Below are 13264 nucleotides of genomic sequence, written 5' to 3'. Positions count from 1 at the left end.
AGGGAGAGATATGGAGGGGGTTTGTGGAAGGGGTGGTGTGGAGGGTGTGTGTGGAGCGACGAGGTGGAGGGAGGGGTAAAGAGGAGGGAGGGTGGGGAGTGGCTTTATTGAGGGAGTAGTGTGGAGGGACTGGGTGGAGGAACTGGGTGGAGGAAGGCTTAAAGTGGAGGGAGGGAAAAGATGGAGGGATGGAAAAGTTGGGGGGGAAGGAGAAGGTGGAGAGGGAAAAAGTGGAGGGAATGAGAAGGTGGAGGAGATAAAGTGGAAGGTGGGGTGTGGAGGGAAAGGTGGAGAGATTAGGTGGAGGTGGGTGGGAGTGTGGCGAGGTACGATGGAGCGAAGGATTAAGTGGAGAGAGAGAGAGAAAGAGAGAGAGAGAGAGAGAGAGAGAGAGAGTACCTGTTATAAAGTGTTAAGGGGGGACTCAAGTGGATGACAGTCTTCATTAACGTGTATTTATATTTTCATTTCCTTCCCTCCTTCCTTCTTTCCTTCCTTCTTTCCTTCCTTTTTCCTTCCTTTCTTTCGTTCTTTCGTTCGTTCCTTCCATCCTCCCTCCCTCCCTCCCTCCCTCCCTCCCTCCCTCCCTCCCTTCCTTCCTTCCTTCCTTCCTTCCTTCCTTCCTTCTCTCCTCTTTTGTCGTATAGATTTTTTCCTTCCTTTCCTCCATTCTTCTCTTCCTACGTCTCCCCTTCTCTTCCTTTTCCTCATCCTTCCCTATCCACCTGTCTTTTCCCTTCCTTCTTCCCTATCCTTTCATTTCCTCATTCCTTCCCCTTTTTCGCCATCCATCCCTAATTTTTTATAGCCCTTCCCTTCCCTTCCCTTGCCTTCCCATCCTATCCCTTGCCTTCCCTTCCCTTGCCTTCCCTTGCCTTCCCTTCCCTTCCCTTCCCTTCCCTTCCCTTCCCTTCCCTTCCCATCCTATCCTATCCCATCCCTTCCCTTGCCTTCCCTTCCCTTCCCATCCTATCCTATCCCATCCCTTCCCTTGCCTTCCCTTCCCTTCCCTTCCCTTCCCCTCCATTTCCTTCCTTTCCCTTCACTTGCATTCAATTCCGTTCCCTTCCCTTCCCTTCCCATCCCTTCCCTTCTCCTCCCTTCCCTTCTCCTCCCTTCCCTTCCCTTCCCATTCCTTCCCTTCCCTTCCCTTCCCTTCCTATACATCCCTTCCCTTCCTATACATCCCTTCCCCTCCTTTTCCTTCCTATCCCATCCCATCCCATCCCATCCCATCCCATCCCTTCCTCTCCATTTCCTTCCCTTCCCTTCCCTTCCCTTCCCTTCCTTATTTTTTATATAATTTCTTCAATTATTCTCTCCCTCCCTTCACCTCACTTCGTCTTTCCTCCCCTCCCTTTCATCTTTCCTTTCCTCTTCATGTGTCTTCTTTCCTGTCATTCCTTCTCTCTCATTCCTTCCTCATCTTTCCTCTCTTCCTTCTCCCCTTCCTCATCTCGCAACCCTTCCATCATCCTCCTTTTCTCCTTCCTTATATCCTTCCTTCGCAACGTCCTTCCCTCATCTCCTCCGTATTTTCATCTCCTTCCCTCGTAATGTCATTTTCTTTCGTCCAGTGAGCTTCCTTTCCTTTCATCTTCGTTCCCTTTTGTATAGTCTTTTTTCTCCTCTTCGTATTTTCTTTAATTCTCTCACTTTTCTTTCTCTCATTTTTTTTTACTCTTTTTAATGTCTCTCTTTAATCGTCCTTCGCATTGTTTTTGTGTTTCTTTTCTCTCTTTCATCAGTCCTCTTTCTTCCCCTCAGTTTTTGCCGTCATTTTTAACTCTCTCTCTCTCTCTCTCTCTCTCTCTCTCTCACAGTAAGCTAGAGGCCACAGCTTTACACAAGAGAAATAGAAGGAGAGGGGGAGGAGGGGGGTTGGAGAGAGAGAGAGAGAGAGAGTCTTCGGACAAAACGACGACTTTCCTCCTATTTTTTTTCCCCTCCCTCTCTCCTCCATTCCTCTCCTCATGGTCCGGTTCGCACACCCCAACACGGCAGGCAGTGATACCAGTGTCCGACAACTCGACCCTCTGAATCTGGGGCCCCTTCTGCGCCTTCTTCTGTTTTCCTGGCCTGCTGGGGGCGGTGGCGGGGGCGGTATGGGCGGGATCACAAGCAGAGGGGCTGGTTTGTCGATCCCCTTGGGCGTGTGGGCGGTGTAGGTGGGCGTGAGGGCGTGGTGGGCGGGGATGTGGGTGCGTGGAAGTCAAGAGGGCAGCCACCGAGGGTCGACTTTGGCACCACTGAGTCCAAAGAAGCGACTCTGCCCATTGAGATCTTGAAGGCGGAATAATTTAATTACATCCCTTCGTCGGGAGGGGCCGGAGGAAAGGAGGAGGGGGGAGAGGGGGCTTCGTGGAGGAAAGGAGAAGAGGGAGGAGAGAGGGAGGAAAGGGGGGGAGGAGTGGGAAGAGGGGTAGCTTAGTTGAGAGCAAGGCACCAATGTAAAAGACGCTCAGAAAGTCAAAGGAAAAACTGCGATTACTGAACTAGTTGTGGTGTGGTGAAAGAGGGGGTGGGGGTGGGGGTGAGGGTGTGGTGGGGGTGGGGGTGATGGGGGGGTGTTGGGGGGAGAGGTGTGTGGGTGGGAGCGGCGTTGAAAGAAGGGGTTTTAGGGAAGGAGGTGGAGGAGAGAGAGAGAGGGAGAGTGAGAGAGAGAGAATGGAGGAGGAGGAAGAGGAAATGTCTGAAAATGAAGAAGAACAAAGGGAAGGAAAAGGGATGTATGGAAGAAGGCAATGGAGAGAGAGAGAGAGAGAGAGAGAGAGAGAGAGAGAGAGAGAGAGGAGAATGTAATCTAAATATGAAAGATAAGTAGTCCACACAAGGAAGAAAGAAAGGTGTTTGGAAGGGAGTGAAGAGAGAGAAAGGAAGAGAGGGAAAAGGAGGAAAGAGAGGAAAAGAGAGGAGAGTGAGGCGATGAGAGAGATTTGTCGAAGAAAGAGGAAAGGGAGGAGAGAGAAGGGATGAGAGAGAATGGAAGAGAGAGGAAAAGAGGGGCAGGAGAAGGGAGGAGAAGAGAGGAAAAGAGTGAGAAGGGAAGAGAGATGAATAGAAGGAAGAGAGGAAATGAGGAGAGAGAGAGAGAGAGAGAGAGAGAGAGAGAGAGAGAGAGAGAGAGAGAGAGAGAGAAGGAAGGGGAGATGAATGGAAGGAAGAGAGGAGGGAGAAGAGCTGGGAAGAGGGAGAAATGAAAGGAGAGGAGAGGAAGGAGGAGAGAGAAGGAGTGATGAGGGAAATGAGGTCTGAAAGTGAAGGAGAGGAACATGAAGAAGGAAGATGTGTGGAGGGAAAGGAGGGAAGGAGAGACGGGAGGAGAGGAAGGAGAGAGAGAAGAGAGAGGGGGAGGGAGGAGGGGAAAAAAGAGTGGGGGAGGGGAGGGGGAGGGAGGAGGGAGAAAAGAGAGAGGGGGAGAGGGGAGAGGAGAGGCAGGAAAGATGAGAGGGTGGTGAGGGTATAGAGGAAAGGATGGAAGGGAAGGGAGGAAGGGGAGGGAAGAGAGGGGAGGGGAGGGGAGAGGGGAGGGGGAGAGGGGTGATTACTCCCCTTTTCTCCATCGTGTCAGTGATTCATGGTGAATACATTTACACCCACGTACACATGGACGTAAAACACACACACACACACACACACACACACACACACACACACACACACACACACACACACACACACACACACACACACACACACACTCTCTCTCTCTCTCTCTCTCTCTCTCTCACACACACACACACACACACACACACACACACACACACACACACACATACACACACACACACCACAGACGATTTTATTCAGCACTGGAGAGACTTTCCGAACTGAAGGGGTTAGATGTAGCCGTGAGGAATGAGAGACTGACAAGGAGAGTGTCTGTGAGTGAGATGGAGGGGGAGAAGGAGAGGGGGAGGCCGAGGATGAGAGAGATCTATGAGGGAGGTGGTTAGACTAGATAGATAGATAGATAGGTGGGTAGATAGACAGATAGAATTATAGCGGAGAGAATAGAGAATGCGAGACTGACTAGGAGAGTGTGTGAGTGAGGTGGAGAGGGAGAAGGAGAGGGGGAGACCAAGGATGAGAGGTATATGAGTGAGGTGATCTGACTATAGATAGATAGATAGATAGATAGATAGATAGTGGAGAGAATGGAGAAAGAGAGACTGACCGGGAGAGTGTAGGTGAGTGAGCGGAAGGGGGTAGGGGGAGGGGAAGACCGAGGATGAGATAGGGGGACTGGGGGGAGAGGTATATGAGTGATGGGGGTGTGAGTTGGAGATCGGGCAGCCTGTTGACAGAGGGGGCGATTCGGATATGTAGAAATATATGCTTAAATTTCCACAGACGGTTCTTAAGCTGAGTAAAATCGTCTGCTATGTTTTTTTCATCTTAACTTGGCCCAGATTTTCTTCCTTTGTAGCTGATTTCACGTAGGTCAGTGTCATGTGAAAATGCTACGGCTCTACGTCCTCTCAACAGCACTTCTTCGTGATTAGCAGTGTACTTCTAATCTCTTTTGTTATTATTTACAGGTGTGTGTGTGTGTGTGTGTGTGTGTGTGTGTGTGTGTGTGTGTGTGTGTGTGTGTGTGTGTGTGTGTGTGTGTGAAGAGCTTGTTGTAGCTATTGGTGTATTGTGTATATATTGTGTTGCATTATGTAAACACACACACACACACACACACACACACATACACATACACACACACACACTTCTACACTGACTTTTATTGTGTATATATTATTGTTGCATTATGTACACACACACACACACACACACACTGACTTTTATTGTGTATATATTATTGTGTTGCATTATGTACACACACACACACACACACACACACACACACACACACACACACACACACACACACACACACACACACACACAGACTTTTAAAGAAATAGCGTAGTAATTAAGACTATGAATCAGACACGCATAAAAAAATGAGAGTGGACGAGGAACACCAAGAGAGAGAGAGTGAAAGAGAGAGTAAGAGAGGGGAGAGACAAAGGAATGGAATTACACCGGATGAAATAACACCAGATTAAATATGTGTGGTATTAGATGTTATACAAGACAAAAGGAGATATACCCATAGATTATATACGTAGATAGATGTGGGTAAATAGATGCACTGAGGTAGGTGTTATGAAATACAATACATATATATACATTTTACAGGGGATTTGTGTACCGTATGCAGTGACTTAATGACATTCCTAGGAAATTCGTGAAAAGAGTTTTGATTACGATGGGTAGGTTAGATTAATTTAGACTTAGGTTAGTTTAGGTTAGGCTGGCATAATCTAGGTTTAGCTTAGGTTAGGCTGGGTTAGTTAGGTTAATTTCTGTGAATGCTAAGTTATGTTAGGCATTCATATAATTTAACCTAACCTAACCTAACATAACTAACCTAGCCTAACCTAACCTAAACTTAACCTAGATTATGCCAGCCTAACCTAACCCTAAATTATCCTAACCTTAATTAACCCATCCTAATTTAAATTCATTTCACGAATTCACTATCGATGTAATGAAATCACTGGTTACACAAATTCCCTGTAACATACATATATACATGTGATGAAATACATGTGGTTTTAGGTACTGCGTAACAGTACAACACATACGGTAACATAACACATAGCAGCATAACACAACACATAACAACATAGCGTATAACATTACACACAACACCATAACACATACCAACGTAACACAACACAGCATAAACTCAACAAAACACAACACATACCAGTAGTGCGTTCGTTCGTTTTTGAAGGCCCCAGCATGCTTGCACGCGTCGGCCTTGGTCACCTAATAGCGGCTCTCCATGCTGCTTGATCTCTGGCAGCTTCCCTATTCAGTCCCTTATCCCTGAGGTCACACTCAGTGACCTCGTCCCAGGTCTTTTTCGGTCTGCCTCTAGCAACCCTACCCCTAACATTAACACCTCTCACATTCTGCACCCAGTTATCATCACCTATCCTCTCCACATGCCCAAACCATCTCTGTCTACCCCTCCTCATCACAACAACAATACACCCCAGTCCCATCCTACCTCTCGAACTCTTCCATCGTAAACCGAGCCCCCCCCCCCATCAGGCCTCGCACTCAGGGTCGCACAGCACACCCACTTAATCACTGTTATTTCTGTACGTTTGAGCCTGCGGATATCCTCTTTCTTTACTGTCCAGGCCTCATTACCATACAGCATTACACTCCTAACACATGCCGCATACAAAGATCCCTTAGCAAGGAGGGAGAGCCCTCTCAGTGTCAGGAGAGGCAACAGCTCCCTGAACTTCATCCAACGACTGCTCACTCTAGCCACAGAGCTAGCTCCAGCTCCACCTCCAGCACATAACATGTCTCCCAAATAACAAAACTCTTCTTACACTCGAGAGACTCACCAGCAAGTTCATTCCTTTCACGCCTGACAATCACCACCTGCTCTCCCCAACACACCGCACACATGAAATCAGCATTATCTCGCAGTCTGCCTCTAATTCCACCACATTTCTTATGCATCCACTTATCACAGACACTGCACGAGATGGAATTACTTCCCACTCCCCTGCGGCAAATTGCATACGGTCACTCTCCGTCTTCATTGACAGTACCGCCACCAGCCCTATATACCATCACTTTTGTTTTATCTGCATTTACTCTTAAGCCCCTATGCCCCGTACCATCTCTCCACTTCCTAAATATTTCCTCCGCCTCCCTTTCATTTTCTGCAATCAACACTAAATCATCAGCATACAACATCGCCCACGGGAGTCCATTTCTGGAGGCACGTGAGAAGGCTTGAAGTACCATGATAAACAACAAGGGACTCAAAACTGACCCCTGATGCACACCAATATTCACGGAAAATTCATCATTCAAATCTCACTTCATCCTTACCAGGGTGCGAGCACCCACATACATGGCCACAACGACCCTAACCAGCCACTCTCGATCCCAAGCTTTCTCATTGCCCTCTTCACCACCTCTCTTGGGACTCAGTCAAAGGCCGGCTCCAAATCAACAGAAATAAAGTACAGTTCCCTTTTCTTTCCTATATATTATTCCTGAAGCTGTCGAACAGTGAATATGGCATCAGTGGTCCCTTTGCCTGGCATAAACCCAAATTGCATCTCATCAATATTCAACTCTTTCTCTAATCATACCTTCTGCAACTCTCTCCATTACCTTCATTATCTGGTCTAAAAGCTTTATGCCATTATAATTTCCTACTTCCAGGGCACCACCCGTCCCCCTTTATACATTCACAACTACACTCTTCAGCCAATCATCTGGAACAATACAGTCATATATAATCGTATTTATCAGGTCATTGACTAACCTCACTCCTATATTTCTTGAGGCTTTTCAATATTTCAGCACTCAACCCAGACACACCTGCTGCCTTCCCCACCTGCATCTTGCCTATTGCCTCGCTCACAGTAGCAGCGTCAATGAAAGGCCAAGGGCCAACCACTGGATCTGCTGGCTTCAAACCTTCCCTGTCTCAGTCAAACTCCTCATTCAACAACCGGCCGTAATGCTCTCTCCATGTGTCTTTAAAATCCCCAGTGTTCACCACAACCCTTCCATCATCATTCTTCGCACACTGCTCGCCTATGGTATCCCTATTCTCCCTCTTCATATGATTTGCCACCTTAAAAATCATATTCTTCCCATCCACACAATTTTAGATTATCAAGTAAAAGTCTCTGTGACTCAGACTTCGCCCTGTATACCTCTCTTCTAAACCTATGTTGGCAGCATAGTATTGCTCCTTGTTACTACCCTTCTTCCATTCCCGGAAAAGCCTTCTTGTCTCCATAACTGCAGCTTCTACACCCTCATCTCACCACCAAGTTACTTTATGTCTTGGAGGGCTTTTGTCCATCCTCATACTGAGTCAGTAACTCTGAAGAGTTTGTTCTTGAGGGCTCTGTACTGTTCATTAACACTTCTATCAACGTCTTCCCGTTCAGCTACCACAGTGCTATTCAACCTGGGTGGACGGTCCACCTTAGGGTGGACGAAATTCAGTGTGGGGTGGACAGCTTTCTTTGGGTGGACAGAGGGTGGACCAGATCATTACCGCATATGGATAGAATAAAAAAGAAGAAATAAATAATATAATACAAGTGGAGAATTTACATATGTGTAGTCAAAGATAGCCTGTACGTTGATTTTTCTGTGGCTCACGAGCACTTAATCCAGCTTTATCTCGAAATGCATACACTGTACAATGAAATTTATACAAGATTTGACCTCTCTGTCTTTCCCTTCAGATTTATCACAAAGTGTGAACATGAAATATATATTTGTATATTGCTTTTACTTGCCTACGTATTTGTACATTCAAGAATCTAAAAAAGTAAATATATAAGGTTAGGATCATGGGATTATACAGTTAACCGATTGGGGTGGACAGCTTTTACCAATTCAACACTAGGGGTGGACGACGCCAAAAAAGGTTGAAGAGCACTGAGCTACCACTCTCCTCGTCTCGGTATAGAATCATCTCTTACTGCTTGGTTTTTCAGTTTCCATATTTTCCTCCTAGGTGCATGGGTCCTCTTTTTCATCACCTGCTCCTTAAGCACCATGTCACATATCAATAACTTGTGTTGCACCACATACTCTTCGGTCCCTACAACTTTTAACATCCTTCATTAACCTCCTATCAGCCCTCCTGACCAGGAAATAGTCAATCTAGCTGCTATATCCCCCAGACTCGTGTGTAATCAACCTACTCTCTCTTTTCCTAAAATGTATGTTGCACACAATCATGTTAATTGCCTCCCCAAACTCGCGTATCCTTTCCCCTGCCTCATTCACATCCCCCATGTACTCCTTCATATCCCTGAGCTGCTTCACCTACATGACCATTCAAGTCCCCTACCAACACTACAATCTCGTCATCCCCCATACCACTTACTACACGTATTAAGTCGTCCCAAAATCCATCCTTCCCTACCTCACCCAAGCCTGCCTATGGTGTATATATATTTGCGAATGTGTGTGTGTTTGTATTCTTGTGTGCATGTTTGTAAATTAATGTGTGTATGTGCTTAAATAAGTGTAGGTATGTGTATGTGTGTAGTGTATGTATGGATATATGTTTATATGTAGAGTTATGGGTATGTGTGTGTATGTAGTGAGATTGTGTGCACGTATATGTAAAAAGAAAGTGTGTGTGTGTGTGTGTGTGTGTGTGTGTGTGTGTGTGTGTGTGTGTGTGTCTGTTTGTGTGATACATATGTCAGAGAGAGAGAGAGAGAGAGGAGGGGGCAGGCAGCCAACCACCTATTCTATGAGGTCACGGGGTCACCGCACGCCAGCTAGGATTTGTGTGTGTGTGTGTGTGTGTGTGTGTGTGTGATACATATGTCAGAGAGAGAGAGAGAGAGAGAGAGAGAGAGAGAGAGAGAGAGGAGGGGGCAGGCAGCCAACCACCTATTCTATGAGGTCACGGGGTCACCGCACGCCAGCTAGGATTTGTGTGTGTGTGTGTGTGTGTGTGTGTGTGTGTGTGTAAGGAAAAAAAGTGTATGTGTAGAGGAAGGTGTAATGTGACGGCGTGTGTGTATGTAAGAGAGAGAGAGAGAGAGAGAGAGAGAGAGAGAGGGAGAGAACATTTCCGCCCTGTAGCCTCTCCTTTACACTTTTTACCCACAAATTTTTTACTGACCTCGTTACACACACACACACACACACACACACACACACACACACACACACACACACACACACACACACACACACACACACACACTCTCTCTCTCTCTCTCTCTCTTAGCATATTTACACTATTCACAATTTTTCAACATCATCTCAAAATCTTCAAATATAGCAAAATAGCGAAGTATGGTGTATCAAAGCCTTAGACTTCTCAAGGGATGGTGTGATAAATGACCTGGGCAATTTTATAACTCATTTTGTGTCAGTTTTTTTGGGAGCATTCGTGGCGTTTCATTCAATATATTCTTTTTTGAACACCGCTTCTCCTCATAAGTATTTCATACTCTTCCTTACCTAGCTGACTTGGGCCGCATACAGAATCATCATTTTCTCTGTACTCTCCTACTTTCCCTATACTCATCTTAAAGTCAAAGGTGGCTGCTGCATGTTTTTACGCTGCAGTCTAACGCGTTCTTGTGTTCCTAATATTTAATGAAGCTAAATTATACTGTATATCAGTTTTCAGACGAAGCTGTTTTGCCTATTTCTGACTAACGCTACTTTGTATCTATATAGCTTATGCAGTTTTACCTCTCCTGCTCGTGAACATATATTCATTTTTTCACTCTCTGATTTTTTTGGGGGGTGATGTAGGGTTGGGGGAGATTTTAACACTGACCACTGTATTTTACTTTCCATTTACCAATACATCTGGTGAACAAGCCTACGTATTTTCCTCTTTGTGACCTAGACCAGCTTTTCCTTGACCCTGCCCAATTCCCTGAACATCTTGAACATTTACTTACATACCTAACCATTTTCTTACAATTAATCCTTCTGCCTCTCTCTCTCTCTCTCTCTAATAAAGATAAGACGTAGCTATAATTGAGTCCCTCTTGTTCTTAAAAAACTTCCTTTCTTGTTGATGCCATTCCTATAGGCAAAATTTTTCTGTCACTTTGCATTTTTCTTCATGCTTGTTAAGGATGTGTGTGTGTGTGTGTGTGTGTGTGTGTGTGTGTGTGTGTGTGTGTGTGTGTGTGTGTTTGTTTGTTTGTTTGCGCAGTAACGAAGAGGAGTGTACGTATGTTGGAAAAGAAGTTGTGTGCGTGCATAGGAAAAATCGTATGTGTGTGTGTGTGTGTGTGTGTGTGTGTGTGTGTGTGTGTGTGTGTGTAATCTGGCACCTGACTCAGTGTTTCAGGTCCTCCCTCCCCCCCCCCCCGCATCGCCACACTGCTAAATCAGATGGGGAAGCCTGCCCACCCGAGAGAGAGAGAGAGAGAGAGAGAGAGAGAGAGAGAGAGAGAGAGAGAGAGAGAGAGAGAGAGAGAGGGAGGAAGGGAACTGGTGAGAGATAAGGGAAGGGGAAGGGGTGAGGGGGTGATAGGAGGGGGACGGAGAGGGGTGAGGGGGCAGTAGGAGGGGGAAGAGGAGGGGTGAGGGGGTGGGGGTGAGGGGAAATGGTTTGCTGAGTCTGGGTGCTGGTAAGAAATGACATGGGAGGAGGGGGAGGGGAGGAAAAAGGGGGAGGAAGAGGGGAAGAAGAGTGGAAAGAAGGAGAGGAAGAGGGGAGGAAGAGTGGGAAAGAGGGGAGAAAGAGTGAAAAAAGGGAGAGGAAGGGTGGAAAAAGGGAGGGGGAAAGAGGGGAGGTAGAGTGCAATAAGGGAGGGGAAGAGGGGAGGAAGAAAGGAGAAGGGTTGAAGAAGAGGGGGAAATGTAGAGGAAGAGGGGAGGAAGAGGGGAAAAGGGGATGAGGATAATATTAAGATACGTAGATGGAGGAATGTGAGGGGAAGGGAGGGGAGAAGGAGGTAGGAGGAGAAAGGGGAGGAGGAAGGAAGAAGAAAGAGGAAGAAAAGTGGAAGAGGAGAGGAAGGGAAGGAAGGAGAGGGGAGTAGGCGAAGAAGAGGGAGGGGAAATGAGGGGGAAAGGGGAGGGGAATGAAGGAAGGAAGGGGAAAAGAAAGGAAGAGGGGAGAACGATGGGGGAGTGGAGGAATACGGAGAGAGAGAGAGAGAGAGAGAGATGAGGGGAGACAGAGGGGAGTCTAGCAAGAAGTGAGAGGGTGAGGGGAAACTTGGTATGGAGGAAACAAAAGTGAGGGGAGAGAGAGGGAAGGAGAGAGGGAGAGATAAAGGGAGACAAAGAGGGGAGAGAGTCGGATAAGAAAGAGGAAGGTGAGGGGAAACTTGAGAGAGAGAGAGGAATCATAACAAGAACAAAAGTAAGGGAGAGGGGGATAGAGAGAAGAAAGAGAGAGGAAGTGAGAGAAAGGGAGAGAGAAGGAAGGAAACAGAGGGGAGAGAACTAAGGAAGAAGTGAGGGAGAAAGTGAGGGGAGAGAGAGAGAGAGAGAGAGGGGATTTAGACACACCTCAAACTCCATTCTCCAAGGCCCAACAATTTACATACCACGGAACTTCACATGTCACTACTTATGCCCCAATACCCACCGTCCATACTGAAGTCATACCAGAGCTGTCTCGTTCAGGGCTGGTGTGGTGGTATTAGGGGGGGGGGTGTTTTTGTGTCGATGGGTCTTGTGGTATATTAGTAAAATCAGAAATAAATGAGATAATTCCATGTGTTTGATCTCGCGTCCTTTTGAGTAGCGGACCGCCTCCCTAACCACTTGACTCCCGCCTCATCCTCACCACTCGCCTCTCGTCACTACTGTCTATCCATTTTTTTTCGTCTTCCTCATCTGTATTTCCTTCTTTCTTATTCCTTCCTTCATTCCTTCTTTCCCCCATTTTTCTATGTACTTCCTTGCTCCTTCCTTCTTCTTTCCCTTCTTTTTGTCCTTCCTGCTTCATCTTCCCTCCCTCCTTCCCTCCCTCCCTCCTTCCTTTCCTCCCTCCCTCCCTTCTTCCTTTCCTCCCTCCCTCCCTCCCTTCATCTTCTTCTTAGTCTTTCCTTCTCCATCTTCCTTCCTCCCATCGTCTCCCCTTCCTCTTCCTCTTCCCCTACTCCCTTCTCCTCTAACATCCTTCCCTGTCTCTCCCGTATCATCCTCTTCCCCTCCTCCCTTTCCCTCCCTTCTCTTCTATCCTTCCTCCCCCTTTTCTTTGTCTTTCCATCCTCCCCTTATCATTTTCCCCCTTCCTCTGCATCTTTCTTACTCCTCTTTTCACTTTATCTCGTCTTCCTTCCATCATCTCTTCCTTCCTCACCTCCTCTTTCCTCCCATTGTTTTCCTCTTTTGTCTTTTCCTCTTGTATTGCAGTCTTCTTCCTCAACTCTTCCGTGTTTCTTCTCTTCCTCCTTCTGCCTCTTCATCCTCCCTTCATCTCTGCGCCTTCCATTCTTCCCTCCATCTTCTCTTTCACCTGTTTCTATGTCTGTCTTGTCTTCTTTTTTCCTCTGTTTATTGAGCTTTGACTTCCCCTCTTCTGTTTTCCTCCTCCTTTCCCTCCTTTCTTCCTGCTTTCTTCCCTCCTCCTTATCTTTTCCCCTTCCCTCTTTCCTCCCCATCTTCCTCTTCCCTCCTTTTCCATCATTTCCTCTCCTTCTTTCATCTACCTCTTAGTGTCCTTCTCTCCCCATCGTCTTTTGTCTCCTCC

The sequence above is a fragment of the Coenobita brevimanus genome, chromosome 20, assembly GCF_032717465.1.
Source record: "Coenobita brevimanus isolate Jiangsu-jjx chromosome 20, ASM3271746v2, whole genome shotgun sequence".
NCBI classification, from domain to species: domain Eukaryota; kingdom Metazoa; phylum Arthropoda; class Malacostraca; order Decapoda; family Coenobitidae; genus Coenobita; species Coenobita brevimanus.
Note: the sequence above shows the minus strand (reverse complement) of the source record.